General features: G+C 36.0%; 1 pseudogene; it reads left to right on the top strand.

Annotated features, from left to right (window-relative positions):
- The first annotated feature begins 4,112 nt into the window (after nucleotides 1-4,112).
- LOC141500504 (small ribosomal subunit protein eS26-like) lies at nucleotides 4,113-10,768 on the top strand (annotated as a pseudogene).
- The last annotated feature ends 203 nt before the right edge of the window (nucleotides 10,769-10,971 follow it).

Raw genomic sequence — 10,971 nt, 5'->3', positions numbered from 1 at the left:
TCAGTAGTTCAGTGATCAAGGGCAATCCTGAAAGACCTATTATGGAAAATGCCATCCACATTTAGAGAAAAAACTGGAATCTGATTACAGAGCAGGGTATATTATGTTCACTTTTAAAAATTTCTTTTTTTTCCTTTCTTACTCATGGTTTTTTTCCCCCATAATTCTAATTCCTCTTTCACAAAAGGATTAATATTGAAATATGTTAAACATGCTTATACATGTACAACTTTTACCAGATGGTTTACTGCCATGGAGAGGGTAGAGGTAAAATGGAGGGGGGTAGAAAAATATGAAATTCATAAGCTTGCAAATGAATTACTGTTGAAAACTACCTTTGCATGTAATTGGAAAAATAAAATAAAATTTTATGTATATATACATATAGCCCCTGCTCTTAGAGACTAAATTTTACTGGAGGGATACCAATGTCCATAGTTAAATATTAATCATTTGTCCTTCATTTTTATAAAGAGCCAGTGATATGACAGGCTTTGTCTTGACTAGTTCATGAATTGGATTAAGGTGAGGCATAGTTATACAAAGTTGTCATACTCACGTTCCTTTCCAAGAGTCATTAAAGTCTAGTGAAGGATAAAAGTCAAGATGACTGGTAATGGCCCAGAATGCAGTGGATGACCTTGATATCTTTAATGTCTGAGCAAGCTCTAAGCATTCCAGGGCACCTGCTTCAATCCCCTTCATAGCTGTTCTCATCTGTCCATTCCACCAGGGGAAAATCTTTACATGCTTGGGAAAAACATCTTTCTAATTTAGTCATAGGTTTGAAGACTAGTTTCACTCAACTGTCAAGAGAACTTACTGGTAGTAGTCACAACACACATTGCAGATTCTTGGAGTAACAGGTGAAAGTTGGATGAAACATGTAGACACAAATTGCGAATGAGCAGCCATGAAAGAAACTCACCAAGCTGTCACAAGAGCTCCTTGTCCTTCTGAACAGCCCATAGATCTCATAGTTAAATATAAAAATAAAAGCAAGGTAAATACAAATTTTGGATGTAAAAGAGGACCAAAACTGTGGCAATAGCACCTGAATTGATAGTTAAAGAGAACTAGGTATTCCAAGAGATAGAGGTCAAGAGGAAAGATATTCCAAAAAATGGGACTCAACTTGAACAAAAGACATGAAAGCAGGAGGTAAGATCTGCACTTGATACATTAAGAATAGAATTTACCTGGAATTTCAATTACATTAAAGAAAATAAGGAATAATCAGTCTGCAAAAATAGGTTGGAGTCATAATAAAAAAGAGATTTGTATTCAAATCATTGATAGTTGATCCTTGAAACAAAAGGAATTCACTGAAACCTCTTGTGTTAGGAAACAATTTAAGAATATCAACTTTACAGTTACGTGATGGTTGGTTTGAAAAGATGAGAGAGAGAGAATGGTAGCAGGGAGGCAGATTGTGAGGTTACTGTAATAATACTGACAAAAGTGATAAGAACCTGAACTAGAGTACAGTACCATTTGAGTAGAGGGAATGGGATGGATAAGAAAGATTTGTTTAGGCAAAATCAATAAAATGACAAAAGAGATGAGACATGGGCAGTAAGAAAAAGTAAAAAGAATAATTCTAAATTTGAAAGTCTGAAAACTGGAAGGATAATAGTGTCCTACAAAAAGGAATTTCAAAAGAAAGAGATAAGGTAGCTTACCTGGAAATAACAAAAATATTTTTCTCTGATAGATCTCTGATGAATACTAAAGTATTTCTATTTCTTTGCTTATTATTGATTTATCATTTTTCCTGCTCTTGTGCTTCCTCTTTTCCATACTATTTCAGGTCCATTCATCTTTCAAAATCCAGTTTAAAATTACTTATTCATGAAACATTTGCCCACCAGATAAGCCATCTCCCCACTCTGGAGCCCTACAGAATTTTGTCTGTTCATATATTATAAGATTTACTACAGAGTTTCTTGCACTAGACTTAGACACATATCGAAAGATGTATGTTTGGATTCTGTCTTTGCAACTGATGAGCTATATTACTTTGGATAAGTCACACAAATTTTCTTAGCCATAGTTTCCTCATGTAGGAAATGGGGATCTTAGCATTATTTCCAACTTAACTTCACTAGGTTACTGTGAGATCTACATATGATAAAATATGTAGAATCACTTTGAAATCTATAGAACTACATTATTTATTTTATAAATAAATGTTTTAAGTACTAGTGGTGAATAAGGCAATGTGATTTGTAATCTTATCATATCTACAGTTTTCATTTTTCCTCACAATATCCTCTGAAGTACTTCTTGGTGCTTTGTATATAAATAGTTGTTGAATGAATAAATAATGAAACCACGTATTATTTTAAGGATCAGTTAGGCTACACATAAAGCCTTTGTGGATCCCCATAACAATTGTTGGTTCTCTTCCCTGGGCCTTATCAAAATAATTATAACAATACACATCCATATAAATATATATATGTTAGTTTTGCAGTATGTCTGACTGTGACTGATCAGACCAATACAAGCTTGGAATGTTCTACCATAGTTCAGACACAAAAGGTCCAGATGAATACCTGGGGTAGAGTCTCTTAACTTGTCTCTGCATTGTTCCTTTGAGCCATTTCAATCCTACTTTACTCATAGAGCACAGCATGCTCTCTGAAGTGGGTAGGCCATGATGGATAGTCCTGTTCCTGTAAATGCCATGTTACATAATCAATTCCAAAATTCTTAAGAGAGATCTTGAGAGTGTTATTTTATCAATTTTTCCTGACCTTCCTGTGAAAGTTTGCCCCATATGAGTTCTCTACAATATGATCTCATTGACAAGTGCACATTTGACCTATGAACAATGAGCCCAGCCTATTGGAGTTGCTTTCTGTAGCAGATTTTGAATGTTTGGTAGTTTAGCTTGAGAAAGGACCTCAGTATATTGAATCTTCTCCTGTCGGATAATTATCAGAATTTTTCCAAGACAATTCAAATGTTAAGTGATTCACTTTCCTGGCATAGTGCTGGTAGACTGTCCAGGTTTCATAGGCATTCAACAATGAGGTCAGCACAACAGCTCTGTAGACCTTCAATTTGGGAGTCGGTTTAATAATAACTCTTCTCTCCCATACTTTCCTTTGGAGCTTCCCAGTGCTAAACTAGCTCTGACAATTCATGCATCAACATTATTATCAATGTATACCTCACTGGAAAGTATATTGCCAAGATAAATCAACTTATCCACAGTATTCAAAACTTCATTTTCTGTACTCAATGGTTCTGCATATGGAAGGTGTGGTGCTGGCTGATGGAGCACCTGTGCTTTCATGGTTTTAATTTTTAGGCCAAAGTTAGCGCAAGCATCAGAGAATCGATTAGTACTTTGTTGCATCTCAGATTCAGAGGGTGCATTGAAAGCACAATCATTTGCAAACAGAAGATCATGCACCAATACTCTCTTTACTGTCTGTGTAAACTACTTATGAGCAGTAATTGTCTTTTGTTCTTTGGATTGGTTGATTTGAAAGAGGAGGGTTGTCTCTTTGTTTAGCAACTGGCATAGTGCCTAGCACATAATCATCACTTAAATCAACAAAGCAGCAAAATTATTCCTTTTAGTTCTGATGAATTCTTGTCCACTTTGAATTGAAATTAATATAGATTCTCACTAGATATTTTGCCTATTGCTACTAGTCTACTGAGTGAAAAACTGGGAAAATCAGTGGCATTAGTCATCACTTTAATAAACCTGAGATTTGTTAGATGTTGGAATTAATTTTTTTTACATAGCACATATTAAGGGAGATCTTTTCTTATTAAATAATCAATAATTATAATGTACTTGATTAGACTTATTGTCTTAAATATTATGGTATCTCTAGTTATAATACTTAACCCTTCAGTTTTTTTTTCTAGTACAAAAATACTATCTGAAATCTGCTGACAAAAATTTTTAGATGTCATCAAACACATCATAGATTTTGAGTTCTAGAAGGACCCATCAGAGCTCATCAAGTCCAAACATTTCACTTTACAGGTGAAAAAACTGAGGACTTGAGAGTTATCCAAGGAGGCTTGATTAAAAGAGAGCTCTCCTCTGATGCAGAGGTCTTTCTAATGTACTACAGCTGTCTGTGATGCTGAAGAAGTATGGGGCAGTGGAAGAAGCACCTGACTAACAAAACAGGAAATGTAATTTTTAGATCTGGTTCTGCCACTAATTCAGCTTAGGTAAAATTCACTTAACTTCTCTGATCATATTTTTTTCATCTCTAGCATAAGAAGAAAGAGCTAGATGATCTCTAAAGTCTTTTTCCAAATATACTTTGATTCTATGAACTATTTCCAGGATTGGGGAGTTTGTTGTTTGTTAATTTGATTGGGTACACCTTGGGTAGGAGGGTGAGAGACACTCTCCCAATGTTTACCTCTGGATCTAGTATCAAAGAGTCAAGGAGAAAATGACACCTTGAGGGCAATTTCCAGTATGTTGGATTTATCCTCTAATAGGAATTTGGTTGGGTAGGAAATCCCCTAAAATAAGAAAGTTACAGGTTTCAAAGTCACCAAAGTTAAAGCAATTAAAACTTCCAATATTCATATAGGTCTACTAGAAATTAAGCCAAAAGAAAGCATTTCTTTGGTGTATTTGTAAAAATCAGAAGGATTATTGCTATGGCTATGATTATTACAAGAATTTATCTTATGCATCCATTCTAGCAGCCTCTGGGGTCACTTATTAAAATATTAAAGGAATGCAGAAGACTCTCCTTTTTAAACTTGTATTAATATATTGTCTTTAGTTGAAGTAGCTATTATTAGTAATAAAGGAGAAGAGGAAGAAGAAGGAGGAAGAAAAGGAGGAGGAGGAGAAAAAAGACAGGAAGAGAATGATGATGAGGTTGATGATATATGTAAGCTTAAGGATTTAAGTACTTTAATGAACAAAAAACTAATCTTCATGAATGTGTCTCTCCTGAGTAACAAGAATTTCTATGTCATGCTCCACTTTATGTGAAAGTATTAAAAATTAATTTGATAAAAAAAATCAAGTAAGTAACTATCCTCAATACAAACAGAATCTATGCTAAGTGTATTAGAATATTTCCCTTCCCAACAGTGGATAAGGGAAGGAAACTGCTAAACATCTATTTAAAATCTAACATTTACTCACATTAGTAGGTGCATATGTGTGTCTTGTGTCTGAAGTGGGAGGTGGCAAGGAGCAGGACCTGGGAATGTTTTTATTCTAGCATCTAGTTTCTGAATTGAGTCTTCTACATATACCTGATGAATAAGTTGAAGAGAATTTGAACAATTTGGACTTGTCCAATACAACCAAAGGAATAGCTCACAAAATGACTGGGCCTTAGAGATTCTTTAAATCTTGGGCCCCCAAAATCTACACATGCCAGTCAGCCTACTTCAGAAGAAGGTCATGTCAGATTTATTCCTCTGCCAACTGCCAACCCGGTCCTGTCCTTGAAACCTGACTCTAGGAGTCATGGTTTAGGCCCATTTGAATACTGGTCCAATATTTATACTTAATTGATTCTGATTTTAAGATCCTTTCCTTTCCACCCAATCCTAAGAATAATACATTGATTTTTGATTTGCTATCAGACATTCTGAGCATGGCAAACAAAGCCATGTATAGATGACTCCTTAGCATCTCTTTCTCTTTGGTATGGGGCAGTCACCCATAATATATTATTCTAGCTTCCTTTTTAAGGGGGCTCTCCTATACTGCCCTCTGGATTCTGTAATTGCAATTATACCTAGATTCCTTCCTCAGTTTCTGGTACCCTCCACCCAGATAACTAATCCCAATATCTCATAATCTGTTCTGAGATTAACCCTGGTTCTTGTTTTTCATTTTGCTTTTTTATTCCTAGAACCAACAGTGCTTTGTAAATTTAATAAATGCATGTTGGATTGAATTGCTGTCTGCTGAGTAGTTGCCTGCCATACCCCATCATCTTTATGGTAACTTTTAGGTGCAATGGACTTGCAGCTGATATTCATCTTCTTTTTTCTATTTCCACACTACTTTAGTCCTCTTTAATCCTCAATATAAAGATTTTTTAACACTATGAGCCAGTGTGCATTTGCCTATGTCTTTTTGGCTAAATAATATTACTTTCTTTTTTTTGTTAAGATTGCCAGTCTGCTCCTTGTTTGATACTCAGCTTTACATCCTCCCACTTTCTGCTGTCCATCAGAACAGTACCCCAACTATTGCTTAATTTCATAGGTTACATCATTTTTTGCTTCCCTATTCCTGGCTGCTTCTCTCTAACAAAGCTTGTCATTCCCTCTTGATCTTGAATAGGTTAGAAATTCGATTCCACAGAAGCACTGAGCTTATAAATGCCACATTCATACCAAAGGTCACCTCCAGGTTTCTTTTTACCTAGCTGTCATAACAACCAGAGTTTCTGCTTCTACTACTGCCATGAAAGCTATTGCCCTGCAAGCCTCCCTCCTTCAACCTCTGGAAGCTTTTGTTCTCTTAGGAGCTATTGTTATCAGAGGCCTCTCTCACCACACTTCTACCAGAGTTCTTCACTCCTCACCTTTCAATGGAAAGCATTCCTAGAGGAGTTCCTATATCTATAGACAATGTGATCTTTAACCCATCTTCCCACTGGTTCCTCAGAACTGCCCAAAACCATTCTACTAAACACTTCACATCAACTATAAGATTGGTTCTAAGGGAAAATCCCTTTCATATTCCAGGTAAGTGACCTACAAAAAGGTATAAATTCAGGGAATTCTTTGAATGATAGGGCAGTAGGTCTTCAGATCCATGGGATCGTATAAACTGCTCGTCTTTAATAGAAAACAATCAAGTCCAACTGAAAGACCAAGGCACTGAGAGATATAAGCAAAGCCATAAACAGCAACACACTCTATTATGGTTTGACCATTGCAAGCAATATTTATATAATTTTTTGGTTCCCATTCAAATCTTGCAATAAAGTCCTCAGTAACATTTTGAAGTAACTTTAATTACTTTCCTTTTATTCCCTGAACAAACATCTATTTAAATTATCCAGGAATCATCTATATTCTACAAAGATTTCCTTCTATGTTAGCATCTAAACTTATTTTTAAAAAGTAGTCCTAGAGTGAGAGAATCTCATGAAATAAAGGGCATAAGTAGAGTGGGATTTTCTCCATTTCCTGACTTAAAGATCCCTCCTAGGAAACCTGGAGAAACAAATATATGGCACACTAATACATTGAGACCAGTTCTCCACTTGATAAGATGTAATTTATATTATCAAGAAAAGTTTTATTAAGAGAAAAAAAGGAAAAAAAAAACAGTTGAATGAGCAACCATTAGTCCCAAATAAGTAATTCCCCAGAGGCACTTACAGTCTTGAGTACAAGTATGAAGACTTCTCTAGTTGACCACAAGTATTGTTTTTTGCCTGAAGTTTTCTGCCAAAGAAGAAAAGCAAAATGAAATGACTTCCCCCTCCTAAAGTTTTCTGCATTCCAATAGCTTTTCCTAGTTCCATAGCTTAGTAACCAATCCACAAAGGTTTTCAGATAAATCAAATTAATCTAGAGAATTCTCCAGTTTAGGGCACATGCAGTAAGGCTGCAAATCCTTTACTTTTATCATTTCCAAGGTTACCTATGCTCTTCTCTCTAAGGCTCTTTTTTTCTCCTTCCTTTCTCTAGTCTCCAGCAATTACCAGCCCCACCCTCAGGCTTACATACCCTCAGGTGGACAGGGTGCATTTTCCCCAGTCTCTCTCAGGAAGGAGGTGGGGGGGGGGAGAGGGAGGAAGGTTCCTAGCAACTATTACATCAAAAGTATTTGTCCTTTGGCTAACCCAGTAAAATGAAAAAGGATTAGCTTTGAAACACCTAAATAGGCAATCTTTACTCTTCTCATTTTTGACTCAATTATCCATTCCTGCCCAAGATTTTCTTACTGAAATCACTGTTTCCATGGATCACAGAGTGTGAAGTTAATTATTGACTGGAGCTGAAGGCTTGATGCTGGGGTTGAAAAATGTGTTCTGAAAAATGTAAAATCATCTATTTGAAGAACAGCAACAGATAACCTTTAAAATGAGATATTAGCATACACATATACTCTGGAACATGTGTTTTACACAAGCCATGCAATAATGATGTATTTCTGAGTGAAACTGGAAATTAATGTATTATATATTCATTGAAAATCAAAAATACTTCGGGAGACCCACTTTGCTTAGATCTTAAGATTTTTAGAACTTATTATAATATTATGATTCTCTCAGGAAACTTTGCATTCTGTTTCCATATTCTGAATATGAGCTTTCCTGGTGGAATGGGAGTTATTCATACTAACAGAGGTTAACTTAAGAACAAGTCAGGCAGAAGAGGAAACAATTGCTACTATAGTCAGGTTCTTAAGGCCCTTAGGTGATCCCCCTTTCTAGTTCTACTTTCTTGCTGCCAATGATACTGAATTGTGCCCTTCTTCCTAGGCCATGACCTCTTGTATTCCTAAATTCATGCCTTCTTTTTTGCCATCCAGCCCCAAATCCTGATTTCTGTATTTCTCCCCCAAGTCTGGGAATCTGACCCCAATGTATGATTTGCTACCCTGCTTGATGTATGGTTTTGACTTTCATGATTCATACCTCTCTTTCCCCTAAGGGACCCCTGCTGACTTTTGGACCAAGTACTTGTTAAGAGACTCTTTACCTTTTCATGGACACCTCATTACATTATAGCGATTTGGACTAAGGGCATGATAATGGACTCCTTCTACCCTGCTATCAACTGTCAGAGAGAAGGAGGAAGCTTTCTTTTCCTACCAGACCAAGACCTTAATTACACTATTGGCCTCCTAAGAAAGGACTGGAATATGGCAAAGAACTTTGGAAGAGCAGAGTTGTGATTTTGCCTCTTGCCTATGATGGCAAGGAGTACCCTGGAAATCTTAACAATAAAGAAAGTAATCAAATAGACTCTGAGAAGGGACAAACCTAACCTTTCATTCCTCAATCAACTATATGGACAGCAGAACCATCCTGCCCTGTAGGTTAGCTGGCCCTTATCTCTGATTCTATTATGTGGATGCCAAAGCCCAGAAGAGGAAAATTCACAAGAGTTCTTTCAAACTCTTTTTCATTTTCTCATATTACATCTCTTTTCTTCTCTGAAGAATAAAGGCCAATAGAACCCAAAATTTTGTTACATTTACTCTTGTGGGGTTTTTTCCCATTTTCAGTGTTGTAGCCATTTTGTATAGTTTTCTTGGTTCTGTTTACTTGATTCTACATTAGTTCACTTAGCTCTTTCCATACTTCTATGTAATAATCACGCATATGATTTTTAAAGTATTCCATTACATTCATGTGTCACAATTTGTATAATCATTTCCTAGTTGGTGCCTATCACAAAAAAAATGCCACAATAAATATTTTGGTCTCCTTGAGTTTAAGTCCAGTAATGGAATCTGTGCGCTTTTTTTGTATTGTTCCAAATTACTTTCTAAAAGTATGAATTAATTCAATTCCTTGAAGGTTTTTTCCTTTGAATGTGTATGCTATTCCAGAATTTAATGCAGTCCTTACAGTTCATCTTCCATTAGTAAAATAAATGTGAGCATCTAGAGGACTTTACCATATGTAAGGACTCTTTCTTCCATATGCAGAAATAGCAAAAGACATAATCAGGAATATATAAGACCAAAAAAGAAAAGGGATCAATCATAGGTTAAAAAGGAAGAGTATTCATGAAATATAAAAAAGATCCAAAGGAAGACCTTCCTCTATTACAGTTTTTAGATGGAACATATGTGTTGCATTTATTAAAGAATTTGGGGAGACATCCTTTGGGATACAAAGGCATGGTTGAGACAAAGTCTTTACCACTGGAACAAACACTGATAACAAAGCAATTATAGATTCATTGATGTATCCAGGAGGTATCTAAGTGATTGTACCATATATGTGTGTGTGTGTGTGTGTGTGTGTGTGTGTGTGTGTGTGTGTGTGTATAGATATATGATGGTGATGGAAAATGTGCTTCTGGATCAAAAAAAGAAATTGGATATATCTCAATGGGATAGAACTAACTATTTACAGATGTAGTGGTTTTGGAATCAAGTATTTGTATTTAGTCAAGTTAGCCATTGATCGGTTAAATCCTCAAAATGAACAAGATCATTAGAAAGGAGATAAATAAAAAATAAACAAAATAAATAATTAGAAATAAGTTTGTTGATAGTCACTCCCACTCAAGTTCTTTAAGCATCTATTCATTCCCCTGTATGGAAAATATATATGTTAAACAAGAGAGTTCAGAAGCTGTCTCAGCCATTTTTCATTTAGAAGCCTTTAGAACATAACCAATAGGAGTTTATAATGTTTTGGCACCAACTAGGGAAAAGAAAACAGGCACATCATCCAAGCTATCAACAATTATATCAAAAAAGTTCACTTTTTTGGATTCTGGCTTTCAAGATGACCAAGAAGGAGGAACAATGGACATGCCAAGAAGGGCCGCAGCCACATGGAGCCCATTTGCTGCACCAACTGCCCCACTGCATGCCCAAGGACAAGGCCATCAAGGCAATATGGAAGCCACAGATCTCAGGGACATCTCCGAGGCTAGTGTTTTTGACTTCTATGTGCTGCCCAAACTATATGTGAAGCTGCATTATTGTGTGAACTGCAAGGTAGTGAGGAATTGATCCTGGTAGGCTCACAAGCATTGGACACCCTCTCCTCACTTCAGACCAGCAGGTGCTGCCCCCAGACCCCTTTTAAAACATATGTAAAGAGCTAACTGTCCATCAACATTCCTGAATAGAAAAGAGGAAAATAAAATGGTAGGTTGACTTCAAAAAATAGTTCTAGATCACTAATAATTAGAAAAATGCAAATTGAAGCAACTTTGAGTTTTACAACAGACCTATCAGAATATCAAAGTTGACAAATGAGGAAAATACTAAGTGTTGGAGGGTCTGTGAGAAAAATATAT

This window comes from Macrotis lagotis, chromosome X (assembly GCF_037893015.1).
Source record: "Macrotis lagotis isolate mMagLag1 chromosome X, bilby.v1.9.chrom.fasta, whole genome shotgun sequence".
Taxonomy (NCBI): Eukaryota; Metazoa; Chordata; class Mammalia; order Peramelemorphia; family Peramelidae; genus Macrotis; species Macrotis lagotis.
Note: the sequence above shows the minus strand (reverse complement) of the source record. Positions and strands in the feature narration are given on the sequence as shown.